The sequence below is a fragment of the Piliocolobus tephrosceles genome, chromosome 5 (assembly GCF_002776525.5).
Source record: "Piliocolobus tephrosceles isolate RC106 chromosome 5, ASM277652v3, whole genome shotgun sequence".
Classification (NCBI taxonomy): Eukaryota; Metazoa; Chordata; class Mammalia; order Primates; family Cercopithecidae; genus Piliocolobus; species Piliocolobus tephrosceles.
In genome coordinates, this window is record NC_045438.1 from 38,327,716 (window position 1) to 38,355,686 (window position 27,971).

Consider the following 27,971-nt stretch of genomic DNA (forward strand, 5'->3'; position numbering starts at 1 on the left):
GGTAGTATTTTGAGATTGTTTGGGCCTATGACCCCCCAAATGGTTTTAGCATCCACTTCTGATCTTGCCTGCATCGATTATTACATTGGTGGTTGCAAAATGTGATTTTCTAATATTAGCATATTGTCTATAGTTGATATTCTTCTGTGAATAAGAACTTTGTCTAATCCCCCATTTTTTGAATAACAATATGAACTCATGTATTCTTTTGGATTTAATGTATTATACTTCATTATCATTGTTATTCTTTTTCATATTATTCTAATTTGGCCAATAGAGCTCCTTCAAGATGGTTCCTGTACTTCTTTTAGTATACTGTCATTGGTCTTTGAGCACTTTCTTGCTTTCTGGCACAGCTAGATATTCTTGACTCACCTTGTCCCTTAGCCCTTGAGTCAGCAGCTTCCCAAGGACATCTGGCTACTTTTTGCAAACAATGGTATTTAGAAACCATGAATTAGGCCGGGCGCGGTGGCTCAAGCCTGTAATCCTAGCACTTTGGGAGGCCGAGACGGGCGGATCACAAGGTCAGGAGATCGAGACCACCCTGGCTAATACGGTGAAACCCCGTCTCTACTAAAGAATACAAAAAACTAGCCGGGCGACGAGGCGGGCGCCTGTAGTCCCAGCTACTTGGGAGGCAGAGGCAGGAGAATGGCGTAAACCTGGGAGACGGAGCTTGCAGTGAGCTGAGATCTGGCCACCGCACTCCAGCCTGGGCGACAGAGCCAGACTCTGTCTCAAAAAAAAAAAAAAAAAAAAAAAAAAAAACCATGAATTAAATACTAAGTGTGCTATGGCTACTGAGGTGTCATTACTTTAGGCTTTTTCAGTGAGAAAAGCTAGGAGATCTCTTTTTTCCTTTTTGTTAAATCAGGAGTTCATATTCAGCAGTCACAGGTTTTCTGGTCTTCTCCTATTCCCTAGTTATAGCTTCCTCCTCTTACGGTGAGAACCTTGGTTCTCAACAATGTGAATACATTTGCTTATTTGCTCTATTCTGTAATCTACACAAAATTGTTTTAGAGTGATTACATCAGTACCTCTCCCAACAACAAAACTATAGTAAAGTTAAAAAACTGTGGCCAGGTGCAGTGGCTCACACCTGTAATCCCAGCACTTTGGGAGGCTGAGGTGGGTGGATCACAAGGTCAGGAGATCCTGACCACCCTGGCTAACATGGTGAAACCCTGTCTCTACTAAAAATACAAAAAATTAGCTGGGTGTGGTGGCATGCGCCTATAATCCCAGTACTTGGAAGGCTGAGGCAGGAGAATTGCTGGAACCCGGGAGGCAGAGGTTGCAGTGAGCTGAGATCATGCCACTGCACTCTAGCCTGGGCTACAGAGTGAGACTCCATCTCAAAAATAAATAAATAATAAATAAATAAATAATAAAAATAAATAAAATAAAAATAATAATATACCATGGAAATCATTCCAAAATAATTCATACAGATTTTCCTCACTTTTTAAAAACAATTGCTTAGTATTCCATTGTGTGACTCTTCCATAGTTGATTCCACTATCTCTTAGGAATGGGCAGTTAGGTTGTTTCTAGTACTTTGTCAATAGAAATAATTCCACAATGAATACCTTTGTGCATATGTTGTTTTGGATTTGTGGAGGTGCATCTTTGAGGTAAATTCATAGAAATGGGATTGTTAGATTGAAGGGTAGATGCATATGTAGTTTTATTAAATACTGCTAAATTCTCATCCATAGGGTATACCATTTTGCACTCCCGACTGCAAGATGTAAGAAAATGTGTTATTAAACTTTGAATTTGTGCCAATTTGATAAGTAAGAAAGTATCTTGGTATAGATTTAGTATAGTTTTGACTTGCATTTCTTTAATTATGAATAAAGTTGAACATCTTTACATACGTTTGTATCCTTTTATATCTTTTTTTTTGGTGAACTCTTTGTATATGTCTTCTGCTCATTTTCCCATTAGGTTTTCGGTTATTTCCTTCCTGACATTTTTTAGAGATATTAATATATTGGGCAGATTAGGTCTTTATCTGTGATATATGTTTCAAATCTTTTCTCTCAATTTGTCACTTTTAATCTTGCTCATGACTTTTTTGTCATGCCAAGCTATTTTTAAAACTTTATTTAGATTCACTTAGTGTATTTTTACATATCTGGATTTGAAGCATAGTTAGATTTTCTCTACAACATGTTTTAAAGATATTTACTCCTCTGTTTTCTTCTACTACTTAAGTGATTTCATCTTTTACGATCGAATCTGTAATTGTTGAAATTTATTCTGTTGTATGGATCTAGCCTTATCTTTTTCTAAATATGGTTACATTTTTCTTTTTTTTTCTTTCTTTCTTTTTTTTTTTTTCTGAGACGGAGTCTCGCCCTGTCGTCCAGGCTGTAGTGCAGTGGCGCTATGTTGGCTCACTGCAAGCTCCGCCTCCTGGATTCACGCCATTCTTCTGCCTCAGCCTCCCGAGCAGCTGGGTCTACAGGCGCCCGCCACCAAGCCCGGCTGATTTTTTGTATTTTTAGTAGAGACGGGGTTTCATCGTGTTAGCCAGGATAGTCTTAATCTCCTGACCTTGAGATCCGCCTGCCTCGGCCTCCCGAAGTGCTGGGATTACAGGCGTGAACCACTGGGCAGAGAGGGGACTTCCAGGTCACAAATAGGTGAGAGACAAATGGTTGCATTCTTTTGAGTTTCCCGATTAGCCTTTGCAAAGGAGGCAATCAGACATGCATCTATATCAGCCAGCAGAGGGGTGACTTTGAATAGAATGGAAGGCAGGTTTGCCCTAAGCAGCTCCTGGCTTGACTTTTCCCTTTAGCTTAGTGATTTGGGGGCCCCAAGATTTATTTTCCTTTCACACAAGCATGATGTATTACAGGCTTACACCCTTCTAGGTATGATCCTAGTGAGAGCATTACCTAAAACAAGGAATGTATCAGTGTATCCCAAGTGATGTTGTCAACTTCACCTCCAAACCAGGTCTTCCACCTCATTCCTAGGTATTTCCTAGGTGTTCTTAAACCTTGGCTTTTGCTCTCCTTTCTCCTTCCACCTTTAATCATACCAGCTGGTATTTCATGCAGATTTTAATTCAGCAAACTTTTCCCCTTTTCCCCAGTATTCAGTGGCTGGTCTACTTGCGGGTGCAAAGGCCCAGACCCATTGTTTCCATTGGAGACCTGCGAAGGGCGATCCCAGCCTCAGAACCTCGCTTGGGATTGACTCAGTACTCTGCTGCAACTGCATTTCAGTTTAACTTCTCCCTCTACCCAGTCCTAACTTCCTTATTCCCTAAAAAATGTTTCTGGGAGTGCCCCTCAGTAAACTTCATGCATAAACACTTCAGAGGCTCAGAGTATGTTTCCTGGAGAATCCCATCTATGGCGTTTCCTTTTCATGCCTACTGCCACTATCCAGGTTTAGGACCCCATTACCGCTTACCTGGAATATTGCAACAGTTTTATCACTATTCTCTTTGTTCACTGGCTCTCCTGTAATCAGTTTACACAACAGCAGACTAATTTCTTTTTATCCCAGATCATAGCTCTTATGCTGTTTCCCTGCTCAAAACTTTGGTGGCTCCCCAGTCTATTTGATTAGGTTCTTACTCCTCATTGTGATTTTCAAGACCCTTCCCAATTTAGCCCCCACTATTTTCAGCTCTCATCTTTTACTCCAGTGTAAGTAAGCTCTGCTCCATTTAAACTGGAACATTTGCAATCCTCCAAATCTACTGTAAAAATTCATTCTTCCTACATTTGTTTCCAATTTTCTCTTCTATTTTCTTCTTTATAAAATTTGAATCATATTTCAAGGTCCATTCTCTTTTTTCTTTCTTGTTTTTTTTGAGACGGAGTCTGGCTCTGTCACCCAGGCTAGAGTGCAGTGACATGACCCGGCTCACTGCAACCTCTGCCTCCTGGGTTCAAGCGATTCTCCTGCCTCAGCCTCTTCAGTAGCTGGGATTACAGGTGCCTACCACCACACCCAGCTAAATTTTGTATTTTTAGTAGAGACGGCATCTTGAACTCCTAACCTCATGATATACCCACCTTGGTCTCCCAAAGTGCTGGGATTACAGGCGTGAGCCACCGCACCCAGCCAGGCTTAAGGTCCATCGTGAGAGCAATATTCATTCTTGGCATACCTGTATCAATATATCTTATGTATCCCACAAATATATATACCTACTATGTGACCAATAAAATAAAATAAAATAAAATTTTAAAACCAATGCATTCTCCATGCAGATTTTCCTCGTACCACAACCCAATGTCATCCCTTCTTCGTTAGTTATCCCAGTGCAGTTTATACTTCTCCTTGGTGTCTATTGATTATATTTACTGTGTGTCAGTTTCACCGTTTTACCTCTCTTCCCTATCTTTTCACCTGCACTGATAGAATATAATTGTGAGAGCAAGATTTTACCTCAATCATCTTTATATCACTTGAAAGAAGCATCATCCTTGATCCTGGAGTTCAATAAATTGTTAACAAATTCAATTGAATGCAAGCTGCCAATTTGTTTGACATTTTTGTGAAGTGCTTTCTGTCTTTCTAGCTTCTCAAGTTTGGCATAGGAGGGTTTCATATGTAAATAAATATTTAACTATGGTTTTTTTTTTTAATGAAATCATTTATGTTCTTTCCCAGCACAATTTTCATTGGAAGATCTTTGAGGTGCCCCCATAAGGGAATGGCCATATCCTGTGAGACATAGGCAGGAATAGTCAGGAATTCCTGAGGGTGGAGAGGAGAACGCTGGCACGTGTAATCAGATGATGTGACATCAAATCCATGGTGTAATTCAAAACACAGCTGTGGAGCAAGAATCTGGAACAAACCGTAAGTCCTTTTTTCCATCCTACAATGGAGGCGACATGGGTTTTAGCTTCCTTATTCTATACAGGCAGCTTCACTCTTATCAAGATGTAGCTTCTCTTTTTCCATGTCTCAGTTCAGTAACTAATATCTTCTTTTCAGTCAAGTCAAATGAGAACAGCGGTGCTTTCCAAAGCACTTTTGATTGATGTTTGATATTGCCCATAACACTTCAATTAGAAACAGTGGAAATGGGTCACTAATTAAAAATAAGCTTTTGGTGTTAAAAATAATATTTAAGTAGGCAATCTTTGGAGAAGGAAATAAATTGAATGATATATCATATACCTCAAGATATAGTTTCAATTTTATCCATCTATTTATATGATCCTATTTCTCAGAGCAAGCTAACTACAAATAGTATAGTACTAGAAATGTGACTTCTCCTTTTTGGGGTCTAAAGGTGGAGTTTTCAACAAGCAGAGTGTGGTTATGGTTGGATAGAATAGTACAAGGTTGTGTTTACATAGAATCTTTCATTGAAAGAACTTCGAGTGCTTCATAAACATTGCCTCACGAATGCTTCCAACATCCTTAGGAGGTGAATGGAGTTATTGTCCCCATTTAACTAATGGAAAAATTGGAAAAGAGAGGGCTTGAACTTCATATTCACCAGTCAATGGTCTACGTGACTATAAAAATACATTCTGCTTAACCTTGAATTAATGATATATCTCTGTTCTGATTTTATGCTATTGACATTTTTTCTGTGCATTACACCATTAAAAAGTTATCATATAGAAACTTTCATAAATATTCCGTATTATGAGATATAATATTCTGCATCATTCTTTAAACTTCCACCAAACTTCTACTATCACAGAAATTTTTTTGGAACAGGGCCTTGTTTTATTTTATTTATTTATTTATTTATTTATTTATTTACTTATTTATTTATTTATTTATTTATTTATTTATATTTTTAGAGACAGGGTCTCACTCTGTTGCCCAACCTGGAGTGCAGTGGTGCAACCCTAGCTCACTGTAGCTGCAACCTCCCGAGTAGCTGGGACTACAGGTACACACCATCACCCCTGGGTAATTTTAAATTTTTTCGTAGAGATGGGGTCTTGCTATGTTGCCCAGGCTGGTTTTGAATTCCTGGGTTCAAGTAATCCTCCTGCCTCTGCCTCCTAAAGTGTTGGGATCATGGGCATGGGCCTACCCTATTTATTTAGAGGTTACATTTCTCTAAATAGCTCATAGTTTCCATTGCTTCATACCCTTTCCAGTCTTTGGGATAGTCATCTTAACTACCAGAAATACAGCCACAATCTCAGATTTGAACTAACACTAGCCCTAGGTCAGTAACAGCTGTCACAAAATCCTTAATTTTGCTTTGCAGAAGATAGCATCAGTTCAATCACCCAAGGAAAACGTGTAGAGTAGAGCAAGTGGTAACAGGACATAGATCCACTGACATCAGTAAGAAATGACAATTGACAACAGAGGGAGAATTTTAAAAAGCAGTTTGCTATGAGTAGTAATATTATATGAGAGCTTTTGAATATTCTCAGAAAAAAGGCCATTTAAATGAGAATAAACTAGTTATTAAATCTTGTTTCTAGTTATTTGTCACAGTAGTTCAGAGTATGTTCTCTCTTACACAGCTCTGAGATGAAAAATAAAATGGCAGTGATAAATAAGCAAGGTTAGTCTGATGTGGTGATCATTCTTCGATTCAATTAGAGTTAAGTTATACTCTGTGTATAAGATATTTGTAACTGTATTTTAAAGACGAATATCACAAATGGTTAAAAAAAGAAGTCCTTGAAGCAATATATATCAGAAAATGAAGAGCTCATCATCTCTTCTAAAAGAAAATTAATTATCTTTTATCCAGTATACCTATGGAGCCAATCAGTGAGTGAGATATATACAGGCCCTCTGACAATTGTCAGAAGGTCTTGACATAGCTGCTAATGATCTGTTGACAGGAACAGCTGGTGATAGGAACAGAGGCAAGTGTTACTAGAGAAGAAAGCATGAAGATCTCACTGCAATGGTGCCGTGAGAGAACAGTAGACACGGTGCCAGCCAGAGCCCCATTAACCGGCCCTTAGTAAACTCCACGATCTAAATTTCATGGTCTCTACTTGGAATGGAGTAAAGATAAAAAAGGATTCTGTTTGGCCATCTCCTTAATATGTATATACGAACACATTCCAAGGAGAAAACTGTGCCCTTTCTGCAATCCTGCACCTGAGTCTTTTAAAAAAAAGCACAGAATATTTTGGACCTGATGTTCATTGGATCATTTGTCAATGTGCCAAATAAACTTTAGCTCTCAGAGCACTTGGAAAACATGTTTTGGAGAGTCTGTGAAACATTCTGGGTGGGGCAGTTTCTAAAAGGCTCAATCTTAAACACAAAACAGAGCAGTAAGACCAGTGATTAGTATCAATGCAACAATTTTACAACTATGCTGAATGTGCACTGTGTTAGGAATGCTCTAAACTCATGCTGGGTCAACACGTCTTTCACCATATGTTGACAGAAGAGGGCTAAATAGTGTGTGTTACACATTTTTAATCTTTATCCAAATAAACTCAGTTTCTGCTAAAGTTATTTGATAATGAGAACTTATATATATTTATCTTTTGGCTTTTAAAAATTATGAAATATTTCATAGGTGTAAAATAATAAATATAAAGTAAGTGTAAGTGACAACAGTAAACTTTATATCCCTGTTTTTATCACCTAGTATAAGAAAGACAACTTTCCTAATGCCTTTGGCACTCATGTGAGTTATTTCTCACACTCCCTCACTTCAGAGACAACAACTGTCTTGACTTTTTGTGTTTATCATTCTCATCCTTTTCCTTAAGTTTTACTACATATAGATATAGGTAGACAGAGATACACATGCACACGTTCATACTCCTTATATATATAAATCCCTAACAAAATAGTATTAGTTTTACAAGTATTGAACCTTTTACGAAAGGTATACTATTTCATGCCTTCTGTGATTTGCTTGTTTGTTCAAAATTTTATTTGTGAGATTCATTCATATGCATGTAGTTGATTCTCTCATGCAGAGTATTCAATTGTATAAATAGACCACAAGTTATCTATTTACTCCCCTTACCACTGACTGCCAGATTGTTTCCAAGCTATCAGGAACATTCTTGTGGATGTCTCCTGCTGTTCACAAGCAAGGCTTTCTAGAGGATTTAGAAAGTGGAATTGCTGGATAGTGCGATGTACGCATCTGTAACTTTACTATATAATGCCAAATTGTTTTCCAAAATCAGTGAGCCAATTCACACTCTCACCAACAGTAGAAAATAGTTTTCATTGCTCCACATTCTTTCCAACATCTGGATAGTCAGACTTTTAAATTCTTGCTAATTCAGTGGACATGAAATGATAATTTGTTTATTTAGTATTATTTTCCCTGGTTACTAAAAAGGTCTAGCTGCCAGAAGTGGTGGCTTATGCCTGTAATCCCAGCACTTTGGGAGGCCGAGGTGGGCTGATGATGAGGTCAGGAGATTGAGACCATCTTGGACAACACGGTGAAACCCCGTCTCTACTGAAAAATACAGAAAATTATCTGGGTGTGGTGGTGGGCACCTGTAGTTCCGGCTACTCAGGAGGCTGAGGCAGGAGAATGGCATGAACTCAGGAGGCGCAGCTTGCAGTGAGCCGACATCACACCACTGCACTCCAGCCTGGGTGACAGAGCAAGACTCTAGCTTTGGAGTCTTGCTCCAAAACAAAAGGTCTAGCTTTGGAATATATGTTTTTCAGTCATTCATGTTTCTGCTTTGGTTAAATGTCTGTTTGCTTTGTATGGCCATTTTGTTACTGAGTTTTTGATGTTTTCTTATCTGTTTTTAGGAGTTCTTTGTATATATTATCAGGATGCAAATGCTTTTTTGGTTGTATATATTCCAAACATCTGCTCCCAAATTATCTTTTCAATTTCTTTTAACATAGTCTGTTATTTCTTCAAAATTTTTACCAAGGTAAACAATATTCTCTGCTCACTGTTTAAAGAGAGGTAAAACTAGATTAATTAAACTACTCAGAATTTTAATTCAAACATAAGAATCAGAAATGGTACAATACATTTGTGTTAATTATTTTAAAAGGCAAAATGGCAAAGATATGTTTCCCGACAGACTCTCCTGGGAAATCTATTGAGATGATTATATCTAGTCTTAACCACGTGGATTCCTTTATTTATTTAACTGAATCCTGCCATTATTACAGGCATATCCAAAAAGTCTGTAAAAAATCAAATAGCAACACATTTCTCTGTTTCCTTCCAGCATCCAATTTCTGGAAAAATAGTCTACACTTGTCTCCACTTCCTTGGAATCACTTACTTCTTATCCTCGGGTGATCTGGCTTTCCCCAGCACTCACTTGAAAACTGATCTTTCAAAGGTTGCAACGACCTTGTAATTTCCAAATTGAATGGTTTCTTAATTAGAGTTGCCAGATTTAGTATTAAAAATACAGAATTTGCAGTTACATTAGAATTTTAGATAAGCAAAGAATAACATTTGAATATAAGTATGTCCCAAATATCCCAATATATGTTCCAAATATTTGCCCTACATCCCCTCTCCAAATACAATCAAGCACAAAGTGCCATCAATGCCCCAAGTATTTATATTTATAATTCCTTCATAATGATTATGATGTTGGAATGAAACAAAGATAGGGAAAGTTTGCTATTTAGTTTGCGTGATATGTTTATGCAACAGTGGTCTGTGATTATATTTCCTTCTAACCAAATGTTTTTCCGCCAGTCTCCAGGCCTGAGACTTCACCTGCTTCTGCCAGATTCTCCCTAGGCAGTATGATTAAGAGAGAAGATGCTCACCAACATAAATGATCCTATTGGGGAGAGTCTCAAAGAATGGCTCTGCCCAAGAGAATCTAACTCTGAGAGAAAAGAGAAGGTCAGGCTTGGCAAAGCAAGGGGTGGGGGTAAGCTCGGGATTCGGATTTATGGTTCTTCTTCTTATTTTATAACCTCACTTTTTTTCCCTCTCCTCACCTAATCTCCTATCATATACTCCTACCTTTCCCAGACTTCTGTCTTCTGGAAGGAAATGCAAGACACTAATAAACATAAATCCCAACAATGGAAATTAAAGCAATAATAAAATATCTTGGAAGAATTCAAACAGGTGAGGGATGTGATCAAAGATCTTTCTAAATAAATGTACTTTTGTTTGCTTTGAATTTTTAGTTGCAGCAATAATTTTAAGATGCAAACGATTTGAATTTAGAGACTTTCAATAACTTTGGAATAAGAGTAGTATACCACAAATAATGGCAATATTTAGCACTTAAAAATAGCATAGCACCACAAAAAGCAGAATTCCTAAAACCAGAAATCACTATTTCCTTCAAGAATCTAAGCCTTGGCCGGATGTGGTGGCTGACACCTGTAATCCCAGCACTTTGGAAGGCCGAGGCGGGTGGATTGTCTGAGGTCAGGAGTTTGAGATCAGCCTGGCTAACACGGCAAAACCCAGTCTCTACTAAAAATACAAAAATTAGCTGGGTGTGGTGGTGGGCACCTGTAATCCCAGCTACTCGGGAGGCTGAGGCAGGAGAATCACTTGAACCTGGGAGGTGGAGGTTGCAGTGAGCTGAGATTGTGCCACTGCACTTCAGACTGGGCAACAAGGGCAAAACTCCATCTCAAAAAAAAAAAAAAAAAAGAAAGAAAAAGAGTCTGGCTGGGTGCGGTGGTTCATGCCTGTAATCCCAGCACTTTGGGAGGCCGAGGCGGGTGGATCAGGAAGTCAGGAGATCAAGACCATCCTGGCTAAAACGGTGAAACCCCGTCTCTACTAAAAATACAAAAAAATTAGCTGGCCATGGTGGCAGGCGCCTGTAGTCCCAGCTACTCGGGAAGCTGAGACAGGAGAATGGCCAGAACCTGGGAGGAGGAACTTTCAGTGAGCGGAGATCGCGCCACTGCAATGCAGACTGGGCTACAAGAGCGAAACTCCGTCTCAAAAAAAAAAAAAAAAAAAAAAAAGAGTCTAAGTCTTTGGTCATTGCTTTCGGTATTAAAATGCAGTTCTTCACCCAAGATCTACCTTAAAAGTCATTGCCTTCTTGAAGCCTTCCCAGTCTCAATAATCTCAATACTTGGCTCAGAGTCAGTTTGTATTTCAATTTAGTTTTTACTTACGGGACTGTAGTCTTTTAGAAGTCCTTGTCTCTCCTGGATCATCACCTCCTTAAGGGAAGAGACAAGGCCTTGTTTGTATTTATAGTTCCACTGTCATTCACGCTGGGTTGTGCTTAAAAACTGTTGTCTTGAACCTCAGCCTTAAAGCAATGAAGAAACATTCATTTTGCTGTGTGAACAATAAATTATACAGCATTAGTAAAATAAATTTGTAATGTATTCTACCTCCAAAATTACGCCTTGATAGGATGTTTTTGAGTACACATACATTCAAGTTTTGGAAAATATTTACAAGTTTCAGGAGACAGTTGTGTATTTGAGAGATAAAGAATTATTTAAAAAGTAAGGATCTGTTAATGCTTGGCCCACCAGGCAAAAGAAGGCCATTTAAAAATGATGGGTCTTTCTCTTGTCTGCAGTCAGAAGGCTGGTCCCCTGCAAGAAGAGAGTTTGAGAAACAAGGAATGTGGCCTTTCCTCCAAAGACCTCAGATAGATCATAGCATGGATCCCAGTTGATACATGTGGAAACTGACATTAAGCAACTTGCCTAAAGGGAGTCATTGACTAGAGCTGGGAACAATCTCCAGCTTGTGCTGTAACACAGACTGTGTGGACAGAAGTCAGGTTCCAAAGACTGTTTTGTGAGTGTAATGTTAGCATGATGTTAGCAAACAATAAAGTAACATCTGCTACAGACATGGCCAGAGAAATCAGTTTTGATAAAAGCACAAATGACCTGGGAGAGAAGAGGTAAAGCTCAGAAAGACGAGCCCTGTGGTTGCTAACATTTTTATTAGAGACTTTACAGAAATGAATGTTCAAATCTCTAAGTGTTACTCAGGGAACATCCGAGCTACCACAATTATTCCTGCACAAACCTGCTGTATTCCTTGACTCTCAATACCTTTTTTCTTGTATCTGACATGAATACAGCTCTACGGAAATGATGGGGGGAAAGTGAAGGAGCTGAGCTTCCTACGTGGGAAAAATGTGTTGAAATAGACTGTGAAATTAAAAAATAAGCATGGCACCAAGAGAGTGGTTTAAAGAGTGTTCCCCATAATGTTTCTATGAAAACGTAAGCATGTCGTTTAGATCATTGCTAGAATATTGAATTGCTACCATCAGCTTTTCACAGTTTGGATAAAACATGTAACCAAATCCTAACACTCATTATGAAAACACATATGGAAAATCCCTTTTCATTCAGAGCAGACGACCTAGAAGCACTGTTTTAGCCACAAGAATGTGTCCCTGTGAACATGACACCAGAGTCCCAGAATGTAGGGCTGTTTAATGTGCCACACAAGAGCTGGGACTTTTATTTTGTTTCACATTCCTCACAAGGCTCTATTTTGAAGCTCTTAGGCAAGAGGTAATGTGGGAACAGCATTGTATTCATAAAGATTTCAAAGATGTGGAGGTTCCCACCATTTGACCTATTTTGCCACTGATGCATTATTCTGCTGTAGAAAGTCTCATGTGTACAGTAAACTCTTTAAGGCTTAATATGTTCTTACCTATGTGCATTTCTGTGCTGTGTCTGTATAAATATATATGTTTTTGATGCAAAGGTATACTTTTTCTAGACAACAAGATGAATGAATACGTTGGATATCAAATTTTTTATGCCTTTTTTTGAGATGGGGTCTCACTCTGTCACCCAGGCTGGAGTTCAGTGGTGCGATCATGGCTTACTGCAGCCTCAGCCTCCTGGGCTTAAGTGATCCTCCCACCTCAGACTCCTGAGTAGCTGGGACTACAAGTGTGCACTACCATGCCTGGCTAATATTTGTATTTTTTGTAGAGACAGGGTTTTGCCATGTCGCCCAGGCTAATCTCGAACTCCTGAGCTCAAGCAATCCACCTGCCTCGGCCTATTTATGCATTTTGATATAAGATTATGGCCAGATAACTTTAAGAAACTACTTTTCGGCCCGGTGCAGTGGTTCACGCCTGTAATCCCAGTACTTTGGGGGGCTGAGGCGGGTGGATCATGAGGTCAAGAGATGAAGAACATCCTGGCCAACATGATGAAACCCTGTCCCTACTAAAAATACAAAAATTAGCTGGCATGGTGGCGCACACCTGTAGTCCCAGCTACTTGGGTGGTTGAGGCAGGAGAATCACTTGAACCCAGGAGGCGGAGATTGCAGTGAGCCGAGATTGTGCCACTGCACTCCAGCCTGGCGACAGAGCGAGACTCTGTCTCAAAAAAAAAAAAAAAAAAAAGACAAAAAAACTACTTTTCAAATCCAGATTTGAATTCCTGGCTAATTCTTTTTGTATTTTCAGTAGAGATGGAGTTTCACCATGTTAGCCAGGATGGTCTTGATCTCCTGTCCTCGTGATCTGCCCGCCTCGGCCTCCCAAAGTGCTGGGGTTACAGGCATGAACCACCATACCCGGCCTCAAATCCAGAATTTTTAGGGAAAGAGAATTAGGTTTAAAATCCAGGAAGAAAACAACATTTAATTATATAAAATGCAATGTGCCAATTCTATCATTAGCAACTTGCCATAAAAAGGATACTTTGGAAGCTTTGTCAGTTCTTTCGGGCCAACTGATATGTTAGTGTACTAACAGCCTAAGAATTGATGTGACTAATAAAAGTGCCTGATTTACAACTTGGAGTAGTTACACAGCGACTGAGCCCAACTCAATATAGTGTCATTGACTGAATCTCAGAGTTGGACAATTGTTTTCTTGAAGAATGAAGGCAGTGACAGGGGAATGAGCTCCACTCTCTTATCTCTCCATCATTTGTTGATTCCTTTGTGAGACACATTTTTGTTGAATGCTTGCCCTGCGCTGGGCACTATTCTATGTGCTGGTATGGAGTCTTGTGTAAGTTAGACATGTCCTTTGGGGAGCCTATATTTTAGTGAGGGAGACAGAACAATAAACAATTCCAGAGACAAATGGAAGATGATTCCCACTAGCGATGAGTGACATAACAATAAGACAGGGTGACTTGTGGCAGGACTGTCAAGGAAGCCTTCTGAGGATATCGTATTTGAGCTGAGCTCTGAATGGTAAACATAATCAGCTTTCTGAAGGACTGAGGGGTGAGAATTCCAGATGGTGGGATGGGAAGTTTAAGTCCTGAGGGGAAGAATAGTCCTGAAAAGACAGCCAGGCCTGAGGAGTGGGCAGCTGGCAGGGGACCCTCGGTAGGGGCCGAGGACAGAGAGAAGGGCGGGGACTTAGCTTTGTGAACCGTGGTCAGGATTCTGAACTTCTGTGACCAAAATCCATTGGAGGGGCTGGGTGCGGTGGCTCACGCCTGTAATCCCAGCACTTTGGGAGGCTGAGGCGGGTGGATTGCTTGAGGTCAGGAGTTCAAGACCAGCCTGGCCAACATAGTGAAACCCCATCTCTACTAAAAATACAAAAAATTAGCCAAGCATGGAGGTACACGCCTATAGTCCTAGCTACTCAGGAGGCTGAGGCAGGAGAATCGCTTGACCCGGGAGGCAGAGGTTGCAGTGGGCCAGGATCGTGCCACTGCACTGCAGCCTGGGCGACAGAGCGAGACTGTGTCTCAAAAAAAAAAAAAAAAAAAAAAAAAAAAAATGCCATTGGAGGATTTGAAGTAGGCCACTGCCAGTGGACTGGTTTATGTTTTGAAAGATCACTCTGATTATGATTTGGAGAAAGCATTGTTAAGGGATGGAACTGGAAACAAGCATTCTAGATGAGAGCCTATTAAGGCTTACATGAGGGTGATGGCAGGGGAGATGGAGAAGGATCAATGAACGCAATGGGGATGTGTTTTGGAGGGAAAGCCTACAGGATGTTGGGAGAAGGGAAAAAACAGAATCTTGGATGGTTTGTCCATCCACGTGCCATTTACTAACATGGTCAGTTGCACAGTGGGGTGACTATGAGCTGGGCGAGAGTCCAAGATTCCGTTAGTTTAGTTACATTGGAGACACTGGTGAGACACTCAGGTCGAGGTTAGTGATGGGGGAGAAAGCAGGGCTGTTTGTTGATCAGCTGATCAATAAACAGCTCTGGAGAAAGCTGAGGAAGCTCCCAGAGAGGTTAAAAATGTTCTTACCAAAGCTTCCAAAGTCTGGAGTCAGGATTCCTAAGTCAGCTTCTTCCTCTGCCTTATTTAAAATCCTCTTGACTTCTCCCCCAACCTCCCTAGGGACAAGTGCCTGGGGTGAAAGAATTAAGGACAATTTGGAAATGTTTGTAGCACAATAAAATTTCAGCAACAATTCCACCCCCATCTTCCAAGGCACCTCTCCACCAGTCTGGTTTTCTCTAATCCAGTGAGGACTGTGCAAGGGAAGAAGTGGGTTGTTCTTTTTTTTTTTTTTTGTTTTTGAGACAGAGTCTTGCTCTGTTGCCAGGCTAGGGTGCAGTAGTGCAATCTAGGCTCACCGCAACCTCTGCCTCCCAGGTTCAAGCAATTCTCCTACCTAGGCCTTCTGAGTAGCTGGGACTACACGTGCTTGCCTCCACGCCAAGCTAATTTTTTTGTATTTTTAGTAGAGATGGCGTTTTACCATGTTAGCCAGGATAGTCTCGATCTTCTGACCTCGTGATCTGCCCACCTCGGCCTCCCGAAGTGCTGAGATTACAGACGTGAGGCACCGCACCCGGTGAGGAGCGGGTTGTTCTTGTATTGCTCATTCCACTCATCCTTCCAGGAGAACAGGCTACATGTTTATCACAAACCAGAGAACTTTGAGTGGAAGATTTTTTTTTTTATTTGTTTGTTTTTCCCTGTTATCAGAATGTAGCCAGGCTTAAAGAAGACTGGTTATCTATTAGTCATTTGGTATTCTAAACACGCAGGTGTGGACTCCTCCCAACCTGCCTGCGGCTTGCCTGAATTGTAACCAAGTTCGTCCCAAACAGGTTACCTAAATGCCAGAGAGACTGTGCTTTTTGGCACTTCAACCAAAATCCCAGTGCGTGGGCTAGAATATTCATAATTTTGTAGATTCATAAAGGACAGAACTGACATATTCAAAGAATGTAACAATGAAGTAAAATGAGTGCTTTAGGAAGAAATATAACAAAACATAAACTCAGAAATGAGCTTGATCCTTGAAAGAGTCACCTAGGGAAACAATGCAAATCCAAAGCTGTTTTTAACTCCTTTGAAAAGAGTCTTTCATGAATAGTTTTGGCTGCATGTGTGAAAATTCTTTATCGATATTTCTCATTTTCCATCAAAATTAATTTATCATATTGGGGAAAAAAAAAACCCCACAGGCTTTAGAGAGTCAAAGACCTGCGTCAAATCTAACTTCTGTTACACTGTACTTTTATGATCTTGGAAAGTGCTTAATGAGTTTTCGTTTACTCATCCAAGATATGGGAAACTTTTAACAAAAAGATGTCCTGGATCTAGTGGTTCTACTTCCGGGAAATTATCTTACAGGAACGATCATAAAAATCCACAAAGATTTATCTATGAAGAATGTTCCTTTGCAGTATTGAAATATTGGAATTATGTGGGTAGACTATGGTATATCCACAAACAGGAATACCAAATAGGGAGTAAAGGTTTTTGTGGAAGAAATTTAGTGACATGAAAAATTGTTTACAATATAATAGTAAGTGAAAAATTATAAAGTTATACACATTGTTTGTTATTAATTTGGGGGGAAAATGTATTCTTATGCTTACCCATAGAAGAAGCACTAGGTAGATAAGCCCAGTAATATCGATAGTGATTCGATCTGGGTAAGTGGGACACTGAAGCACCTGTGGTCTCTACTCTTCAAGATTTTCCAACCTTCCTTCAATGACGAGCTAATTTTATAATTATTAAATATATATTAAATAGGGACATTAATATTCACCTTATAGATTTGTATTAAGAATTAAATTAGGTGAGATGATTTATGAAAAACAGTTTGGTGCCTGGCATTTAATTGGTGTTTTCGATTATTTTTATCCAATTTAATCAGTCATCATGGACTTAGCTCAAAATGATTTTTTTGACTTGAAACAAAACCAAAAATATTACCCTTTAACTGGTGGAAATTTATCACTGTTCAGGATATTCAAAAAAATGCACTGTAAGCGATGAAGGCAATTTCAAAAGAGATGTTTCTGAAATGCCTTGAGCAATGACAGAGACAATGAAATAAGCAATTAAACTTAAGGTGACTACTTTGCAGCATTTATTTGGACCTAGAAACTTTGGTTTGTTTGTTTAAAAAATCTGTCATTACTATAGCCACATTGGGCACACGGATAGATGGAACAATATCTAACTCAAAGCGGGTAATTAGTCTGTCAAGATAAATGCCCCGTCTTCTTCAAGCTGATAAAAAGTATCTTGTCAGGGCCTCTTGTGTCATCCCCCAAACACTGTGAATAAGCCGTGCTGTTTTCTCTTGCAACATGCTTCATCCCTCAGAAATGCAGTGGGAAGCTTTTTGTGGGTATGGTTGAAAGACAGTTCATATTACCCCTATCTCCCTTCCTGGACTATATATCTTTGGGGTGCTATGACCTTCTCCCCACACCCAGGGCACATGTGCATACACACACACACACACACTCACACACAGAAACATGTATATCCAGGGCCAGGCGCAGTGGCTCATGCCTGTAATCCCAGCACTTTGGGAGGTCGAGGTGGGCAGATCACCTGAGGTCAGGAGTTCAAGACCAGCTTGGTCAACATGGTGAAACCCCGTCTCTACAAAAATACAAAAATTAGCCTGGCGTGGTGGTGGGTGCCTGTAATCCCAGCTACTTGGGAGGCTGAGGTGAAGAATCATTTGAACCCGGGAGGCAGAGAGGTTGTAGTGAGCCGAGATCATGCCATTGCACTCCGGCCTGGGCCGCAGAGCGAGATTCTGTCTCAAAAAGAAAGAAAGAAACAGAAAGAAACATGTATACCCATGCACACACAGACATACACACAGGGACTCACATTCTCCCCCGCCTCCCCACACACACCCCCAGAGAGATACCTTATCTCTCTGTCTCTCACGCATACTCCTACTTTCCCCTTCCGCGCCTATCGATCTCCCGTCCCCTGTGCTGAGTTAGAAGCTCCTCCTATTATTTTTGTAATCTCTGTTTTAGCATTTCCCATAGAATATTGCAAACACAGAGTGCTTATCTCGCTCTCACACTGGAGTTCCCTGAGCCATCTGCCACTTTTCTTAGCCTCTCAGAACCCTTGTTTCTTCATCTTAGTGTTCCATTGACAAATGGGAACATAATGCCTCATTCAGAAGTTAGTTGTGGGCATTCCATTGCGTAACGGAGGTAGAATTCCTGGCACATACTAGCCACCCAATAATGGAAGCTATTATTATGATTAGTTGCATTATTTATTCACTTTTATATCCTGAGGGCCTGGCATCGTGTCTGATGTGTGATGAGTGTAAAATAAATTTCTGGTGAATTAATGAATTAACTTACAAGCTTACAGAATGTGGCTTCAAAATAAAAGAAGAATGTTGCTTTGTAGTGTTTATAGTAGATGTGAGCGGCAAATCCACGTACTTCCCCTTCTTACCCCTTTCCCCAAACAACCTATCTGGTGCCAATCCTTGGGAAAAGAAACTGTTACCATCTAGATATAGAAAGCCTATTGACTATTATTTCCATGTAGATATGGCTTAGCAAGGATAAGAGGAATTTTCTCCCTTGATTATCATCTCCTTAAGCTATGTAGTTTATTTCCCAGAGACCAATTTTCCTTAGCCTTGTTAACCTTTATACGCTCTCTAAATCCAACAAACAATTATTGGCTGCAATAACCTGATCAAGACACAATCAGCTTCACGGCTGACTCCAGACTCTACCCGATCTGTTAGTTCTAATCTATTCACCTCTCAGTGTTCACAAAACCTGTTAGCTGATTTGCATTCCACCTCCTATCTTTTTCCTACTTCCTTTGAGGAAGATGTTTGTGAATTATTTTAAGCCAGTTGAATCACTCTGGGAGTTAAGTGCTATTTTAAGCTTTTGAGGAACAGTTGAGAAGGAATGACTTAGGGATGTGAAGCATTTCCCAATAATATCCCACAGAAACTTCAACTTACCAAGTTTGTGGTAAATTTCAGGGTATTAAGACACTAGAGGTAAATGGGTCACTGTTCTTGGATATCAGATTCTAAGCTACCATTGCAAAATGTCTTATTAAAGCCGTGGTGTACGGTGCGAGTGAAATCCACGAGAGCCCATCTGCTGCTTGAGAGAATGTCTTCCTTTCCAGCATCTGAATGCATTGCTTTCCTTGCTGTCTGCCTATTTGCAGAACTTTGTCTTCTTTTACGAGGACCACTGTCTCTGTGTCCTTGTCAAAATTTTGCCCCCTACTGGCATCCTCTCCTTCAAATATTGTACAGCAGATCTAGGGTCCCAGGTGAGTAGACCTCCGTAAGCAGATCACAAGGTGAGCACCCTCTTGAATAATTATTCCACTTGCTTTTATGAACCTTTCCTGAGCCCCCAGCCCACCAACCAATGTACATTTCCCTACCAAAAAACCCTACCAGTTCCAGGAATTCTTCCCAGACTGATAAGAACACATACTTTATCTTATCTCAACTTTTCTAGACCTTTATGTTGATTGCCGTCATCGCATTTTGCCCCTGCTGGCTCCTTATTGGTCACCCTTATATGGAAATCTACACCTTTGTCATCAACCGTGATGTTGCATTTTGCCATCTGTATGTCCTTATTATGCTGGTTCAAAACATTCTTTTTAGTCATAGAATGTACCCAGTTAGAACGGAAGGACCATATTTCTTTCCTTTCTTTTTCTTTTTTTTTAAGGTGACTAATGAAACACCAAGTCATATAATTATGACTTAATGAATACTTTCTGTTGTTGCTGACGATGAAATGTCCTTTAATATTCAGACTGTATCTTCCTGTAAACCAGGTACAGTGGGTCATGGGGGAACAATGGTGGGATGTTACAGTGACGAAATCTGGAGTCAAATCTTTGTCATTAACAAACTGAAACCTTGGATAGAGTTTTAAACAATTTCTTTATATACATGGAACCAGCTATCTTTCATTGGTTAGGGGTGAAAATAAGCCTACAGTTTATGGATTATGGAATTTGGATAAAGATAAGCGATGTAAGCCAAACATCAGGGAAATCACCACCCCACGCATGAGGAGTGATGTTTTTTTGCACTCATTTTTGCACACTGATTTTTGTTTTGCAGTGATGGTACCAAATCTACATATTTGTATGTATATATATTTAAACTCTTTTTCCTTTGATGTGGAATGTTGAGAAAATCTAACCCTAAATTTTGGAGATGTTGCCGTAATCTAGTTTTTTTGGGGAAGGAAGATGATTGCAGTAATATTTTTGTCACTTTATTGCTGTCATTCCTGCAATAATTGTCAATGTAGGGTTTATATTTTATTCAGATTTATCAGTAGAAATATGGGAATAGAGATTTTAAAATTAAGAGTAAAGAGAAACCCAAGAGTGCCTTCATATTTTAAGTAAGGAAACAGACCCTTTGAAAGGTGACGTATTTAAGATTAGATGGCTAACGTTGGGCCAACCCAGGCCACCTGCTTCCAGGCCCTGCTGCCCCCATGAGCTCTTGGCATGAGCTCTTGGCACTGAAAACAACGCAGGGCAGGGAGATGTTGAGAAATTGCTCTTGAGTTTTGCCTATTTATGTAGAAGTCTTCATGGTGCTTCCTTGATACTTTCACATTTACGGAGTGTTCTTGCGGGCATAACCAACACGTGCTTGTATATATGGCACATATGTACTGGTGTGTAAAGTAGTAAGACACTGTAATGAAAGCTCTTCTTCCAAATAGTGCCAAACCATCACTAACCTGGCCCGTAGGCTTCAGTGAGTAAAGAAAATTAAATGTCAGCAAATATTTAATGTAGGAAGAAGGCCTGAGATTGGAGAAGGCGGAGGAAGGACAGATCTTCAGCTTTGTGCCTTCCTTTGGCCACGGGATTCCAGCCCTGTGCTCCTGGCTTATTTTCAGTGAGAGGTTGCGTTGCTCTTCCTTTCATCCTCTTATTCCCATCCCCAATCCCTCAAGAGAGTTCCAGAAGTTCCTGTCTCTAGTCTTCAATTTGAAGGAAAAAAAAACTTGGAAATAATGTTTTGTTGATCATATACCTTATTTCCTATTTTTTTTGGTAGAGATTAGGCTATGGAGATGGTTAAACTGGTCTACAAATGGAAAACAAGAACAACAACAGAAACAAAAATAAAACCCCTAAATCTTTTTTTTTTTTTTTTTTTTTTCTGAGACGGAGTCTTGCTCCGTCGCCCAGGCTGGAGTGCAGTGGGGCGATCTCGGCTCACTGCAAGCTCCGCCTCCCAGAGCTTCACCCCATTCTCCTGCCTCAGCCTCCCTAGTAGCTGGCCCTAGAGGTGCCCGCCACCCCGCCTGGCTAATTCTCTTGTATTTTTAGTAGAGTCAGGATTTCACCATGTTAGCCAGGATGGTCTTGATCTCCTGACCTCATGATCCACCTGCCTCAGCCTCCCAAAGCGCTGGGATTACAGGCGTGAGCCACCGCGCCCCGCCTAAAACCCCTGAATCTTTTGTAACTCCTCTCTCTTTCTTTGTACCTTCCTTGGAATAAATCCCACTCGGTCTTGGCTGTGTTCCTCAGGCACATTGTAGTGTGTGACATTCCTCTTTTAAACCATCACAGAACTACTGAAGTGAGGGTGACCCCTGGTCCCCTGCATTATGGCAGCTCCTGTTCTTTTGTTCCACTTTTCAGGAAAATTCATTGCCTTCAGGCACAGGTCTTCCTTCCCAACATACTTCAAAGTGTACATCTCTTTTCCAAAATTATGTAAATCTTAATTTGTGATAAAATCACATGAATGAGTTGTGGTAAGTTTTTGGCAGGATTTAGAAAATAATGCTTTCATTTAAACATGAATCATTAAAACACTACTTCCTTAACACAATTAACTCAAAGCAGCCCTTATTGCTAGAATTAAGAGATTTCCTTCACAAAGCTGCCTGCCTTATACTGACTTCTAGTATAGAGACCTAGGCACCAAAAGTACAGAAATTTGCCTTAACAAATAATCTTCATTTCTCTAAAACAGGAATGTTTTCATAAAAATCTGTTACTTCTCATTATCTTCCTGAAGAGGTCTTCTCAAGTTTCCAGAGTATTCGTAGACTGACTGAGACATGAGTAAGTAAATATAGCAAAGGTGAAAAAAAGGAGAAGTTGAGGAACATCACTTCTCCTGAAGGAGATTTTTCAATAAGCAGGTGAGAGGTATGGGAATGTGTTTAGAATGTGTACTAAGATCCTCTTGCTCTAAACAGGACTGGAGTAGGGTATATGTAGTGATGGTGAGACCAGTGACCCCTTGGCAGTGTGAAAGTTTAATGAAATATTGGTGAGGGTTCTACTTGGCCGTGGAATCATTGTTACACAATGTTGCTCCTGAGTGACAGAAAGGAAAAATGACATTATTGTCAAACAATGTTTTTGTTTTTAAACATAGGTGACAATGTTTAAAATGCTAAAGAAAATGAAAACCCTTTCCCTTTAGGGAAATTAAAGTTTGAAAGACAACATGAATTGCAACCTGTATAGCAATTTTTATTTCTGTTTTCCAAATAAAATGAATTAGAAGACTTTACCTTCTTATTCTCTGCCCTGTGACACTGATCTTTTCTTTCTTTCTGTTGCAAGTCAGTGTTTGGTGGTGAGGAAAGGTAAGGAGGTAAATGGGTGAGCTTTCATTGTAGAGGAGACAAGGCAGCTGATTAGAGAAAACAAAGCTGGTTGGAGAAGAGGGGTGGGAAAGTTCATGCATTACATTTTTAAAAATTAGGATATAATGGGCTAATTATAAAATGTCAAGATTTCACTAACACATTCCATGTTTCTTTTCTATTAAGAGAAATTGTAATAATTGTTGAGATTGCTTCCTTCTTTTAAGTAGGAACTTATGATCTTCTAATCTTCATATGGGATGCCTTTTATGTTGAATGATGTCTAAGGAGCAGAGTAAAGCTCTAAGTCAGTCTCAACCCTATAATAAAGATGAACACACCAAATGATGGATTTTGAAGACTCCTTTAGAAAATTACATTTTATTTATTTATTGTTTGACTAGGTTGAAAGACACATGATACCCAATGTTAAAACATACACAGTGAGTCCATTTCCCTTCAGTCTGCTGCCCACAACCACCCAGCTTTTCTCCCTAAAGACAATCATCCTTATCATTTTATTTTGTTTTTTTTCCAGATAAGTTTATTGGAGGCTTCTTTCAAAAATATTCTTTGAATGCTTCTGATGACATCAGGTTATGAGGCTTAACCTTCCCCCAACAGGGAAAATTGTTTGGCTCCTTTTCAGCAAGAGGGAAGAAGATAAGCTCAGATTTTCTTTTCCTTCCTTCCTCCCTTCTTCCCACCCTCCGTCCCTTCCTTCCTTCCTTCCCTCCCTCCTTCCCTCCTTCCTTGCTTCCTTCCCTCTTTCCTTCCTTCCTCTCTCTCTTTCTTTCTTTCTTCTGGGTCTTACTATCACCCAGGTTTGAGTGGCGCTATCTTGGCTCACTGCAGCCTCTACCTCTCAGGCTTAAGTGATTCTCCTGCTTCAGCCTCTAAAGCAGCTGGTACCACAGGTGTGCACCACCATGCCTGTCTAATTTTTTGTATTTTTGATAGAGACAGGTTTTCACCGTGTTGCCCAGGCTAGTCTTAAACTCTGAGCTCAGGCCATCTACTTGCCTCAGCCTCCCAAAGTGCTGGCATTACAGGTGTGAGCCACCACGCCTGGCCTCAGATTTTCTTTAGAGAGTGACTGCCTCACGACAACTCTAAAAGGTAGCTAGAGCCAACTCTACTTTCCATATAAGGAAAATTGTGACTCCTGGGTTTAGAGTCCCTTCCTCATTTTCTTTGTGTTGCAGTGGTGCTTGGCCAACCCACAGGGCTTCTCTGGCAGCAGCTCGATGGCTCCAGTGTAGGTGCAAATTGGTTTTCCTGTTTTGAAACCATATTCCAAAATAGTTTGTAAGGGGCCAGAAAACTTCAAATTTATACTACCAATACCCAGAGTTCCAACAGAATACTTAGTGCATGAATACAAATAAGCACACAACCTCCTCATGTCTCCCTGCCCAACTCTGATGGCAGCTTGAATGGGCTTCACAATTCGTAAAAACTCTCAAGAGGAGAGGTCGGGCTCATTTCTTCTATTTAGCCACAGTAAAACATATTAAGAATGGTGGTGATTCAAGGGAGATTTGCAGGGAGTGTCTGGCAATTGTTCATCATCGTTGATGCTTTTTATCTGCAAAGTTTTTGCCATCCTTGCCCCCATCCCTCAATGCACCCCATTTCATTCTTGAGGGGGCACTTCTGGCAGCCGCAACCATGAGGCATCTGAGATCATCAGCTGCTCTCTCAGTTATCAGTGGAATTTCACTTGTTTGAGTTTTCTTATTTGTGCACATCTTGATTTGGTTATACATGCCCCAATTTCTTTCAGGGCTTTGCAGATTTGGCCATGATGGACTTATAGCATTTATTTTAGAATTGCTTTTAAAATAAGGATCATAAATAGTTTCTGAAGCATTCAACGAAAGGACATGTTGTTCCCTGTTTGTATCACGATGTCATGTTGGATTGTCATTAATAATTGGTTTGCATCATCCATGTGCTACTACCCCCACTTTCCAAGGGTAATAATTTTGACATTATTTTTAGTCCACGTACATAGTTCTGAAAACAACCAAGAAGAGGAGGAGTGTTCTTTTAAATGACATTCTTTCTGAGCAGGGGCTTATCATCCATCTGTGTTCACAAAGAATGAAGTGTTCTGTTGTTTATCCCTGATCCTGCAACACTGAAACATTCTTCATAGCTCTGTAAGCACCTAAGAATCAAAGCCCATAAATATCAATGTATGTAGGATGTACTTTTTTTTCCCTTGTTATATTAAAAGCACAGCAACATGTCTGACCCAGATTAGTATTTCTTTCTTTTCTTTTCTTTTCTTTTTTTTTTTTTTTGAGACGGAATTTTGCTCTTGTTACCCAGGCTGGAGTGCAATGGCACCATCTCAGCTCACCGCAACCTCCACCTCCCGAGTTCAATTCTCTTGCCTCAACCTCCCAAGTAGCTGGGATTACAGGCATGCGCCACCACGCCCGCTACTTTTTTGTATTTTTAGTAGAGATGGGGTTTCTCCATGTTGGTCAGGCTGGTCTCGAACTCCCAACCCCAGGTGATCCACCCACCTCGGCCTCCCAAAGTGCTGTGACTACAGGTATGAGCCATAGATTAGTATTTCTCAGGATTAGAATAAATTGGCTTTTAGATTGCTTTGCAACTATATCAAGGTTAATTGCAATACCCTCTTAAATATTTTTTTCTCTCGGTCATGTAATAAATAATGTTCTTAAGAGTAATATTCCTTATTTGCAAGATTAAAAGAAAAATTATGTGTAGCACTTCACCCACCTCTCATCCCCAGGAATCATGCCAGGTGGTGACAAGGAAATTGTCACAGAAACTTGGGACCACAAATGTATTGGTAGTTGAGGCTGGGCAACACTGGAGACCCATTTGGATGCTTCCAGGGGAGTGAAGTCCTGGAGGAGAGGCAAAGACAACCTTCACCACTGCAGCAAACCATTGACAGCAGCATGGAAGCTGTGGTCTCTGAATAAAGGACCAGGCATTTCCAAGCATATTCTGGTAGGATGTTCACATCTGCTGGTATGGACTGAATGTTTGCGTCTTCCCTCCAAATTCATATGTTGAAGTTCCAGTTTGTAATGTGATGGTATTTGGAAGTGGGGCCTTTGGGAGGTCATTAAACTTAGATGAAATCATGAGGGTGGGGCTCCCATGATGGGATTAGTGTCCTTATAAGAATAGGAAGGGAGAACAGAGCTCACACTCTCTCTGCCATGTAATGACACAGTGAGAAGGTGGCCATCTACAAGCCAGGGAGAAGTTCCTCAATGGGGGAACTGAATTGGCAGTCACCTTGATCCTGGACTTCCTGGCCTCCAGAACTGTAAGAAATGCATTACTGTTATTTAAGCCACCTGGCCTGTGGTATTTTGTTATGGCAGCCCAAGCTGACTAAGACACCTGTATATGCAAATGCTGCTCAGTCGCTAAAATTTTATCAGCCACTAAAATTTTAACTTATCATTTTAGACTTAGTGTTGCTATTTGCTTTGATCTGGTCCAATTTCTTGCTGGTGACCTAGAAAGCCTATCAGGTCAAAAGTTATTTTATTGCTCAACATTTCCAAGCTCAAAGGCTTGTGGTAGATTTTCCTATCCAGGAGTATTTAGTTTTACTTATTACATTTCCCTGATAATTATTCATAGCACTTAATCGCCAATACTGTCTTAAAATTATTTCATTTCTTTTCTCATGTCTGTATTTCTCCACTGGAATCTTAGCTCTATGAAGGTCAGGATTCATTCTCCTTTTCTTTCTGCGTCTTCAGCACCTAGCACAGTACCCAGCCCCAAGGGGTGCTGAATGGATGGTGGAGTAAGGAACATTCCGGAGTGTGATGAGGGCCACTAGGTAACAGCACCTCTAATTCATTGCTAGCTTGGTCGCTGAAAAGAACTAAGGAATGCCTGCGTAAAAATCCGTGCATGGATGCTTATAGTAGCTTTATTCATAATTTCCAAAACTCGGAGACCGCCAAGATGTTCTTCAGTAGATGAATAAATGAACTGTGGTACATCTAGGCAATGGAATATTATTCAGCACTAAAGAGAAACAAGCTGTTAAGCCATGAAAAGACATGGAGGATATTTAAATGCACATTACCAGGTGGAAGAAGCCAATCTGTACGTGTGATTCTGACAATATGCCATCTTGGAAAAGGCAAAACTATTGGGATAGTAAAACAATCATTGTTTGCCAGGCGTTACAGGGGGGCGGGTGGGCATGGAGGGATGAATACATGGACCACAGAGGATTCTTAGGGCAGTGAAACTACTCTGTATGATGTAATAATGGTGAATATAAATCATTATATACTTGTCTAAACCCATTGAGGGTATAACACCAAAATTGAACATTAGTGTATACTATGGATACTGATGGATACTGATAATAATGGTATGTCAATGTAGGTTTATCAGTTGGAGCCAATGTACCACTCTGGTGGGGAATGTTGATAATGGATGAGGATGGGAGGCTATGTATGTGTGCGGGAAGGACGAAGGTAGGTGGGAAATCTCTGTATTTTTTTTTTCTCAATTTTGCTACGAACCTAAAAATGCTCCTAAAATATAGTCTTAAAAAAAGAGCTAAGGAATTCTTTGGATAATGTTTTTCCCAGGGTATCTGTTTCCTCCCTCTCTCTCTCTGTTTCTTGTCTAGATGGTATCAAATTCATTTCCTTGCTCTGCCTTAAAGTCACCATTCTAACTTGACCAGTAACAAGAAGGTTGAGCTGGCAAAAGGGACTCCTCAGAGCTTTGAAGGAGGAATTGGGGAACTGCTTGGCCAGATCTGTAATCTTGAACAAATTATAATTTATACACAGAACTAAGAAGAACTCTAGCATAGAACCTAGGAAATTATAATCTTCAACTATCCCCTGTTTAGGCAGACTATAAAGCTAGGATTACTGAACGCTTATATATAGAAAAAAGGAAGAAAAGATTTTTCCAGTAGGCAACCAGAAGCCCTAAATACTTGCTTTCATTATGATGTAAATTTTCATGCAAATACAGAGAAAACCATGGGTTGAGTATATATAGATTTTCACAATGTATTTGATAATTCAGTTTTTAGTGGAATATCCCAGTAATTCTTATTTGGGGGAGAGAACGATTAGTCAGAGTTGGGGAACCAACTTAAAAATAGGAAATGAAGGGTATGGTAAATAGGTAATCTCACTATGGGGAAATACAAAGAGAACAATGTTCAAGCCTTTGTTTTAACCAAATTCC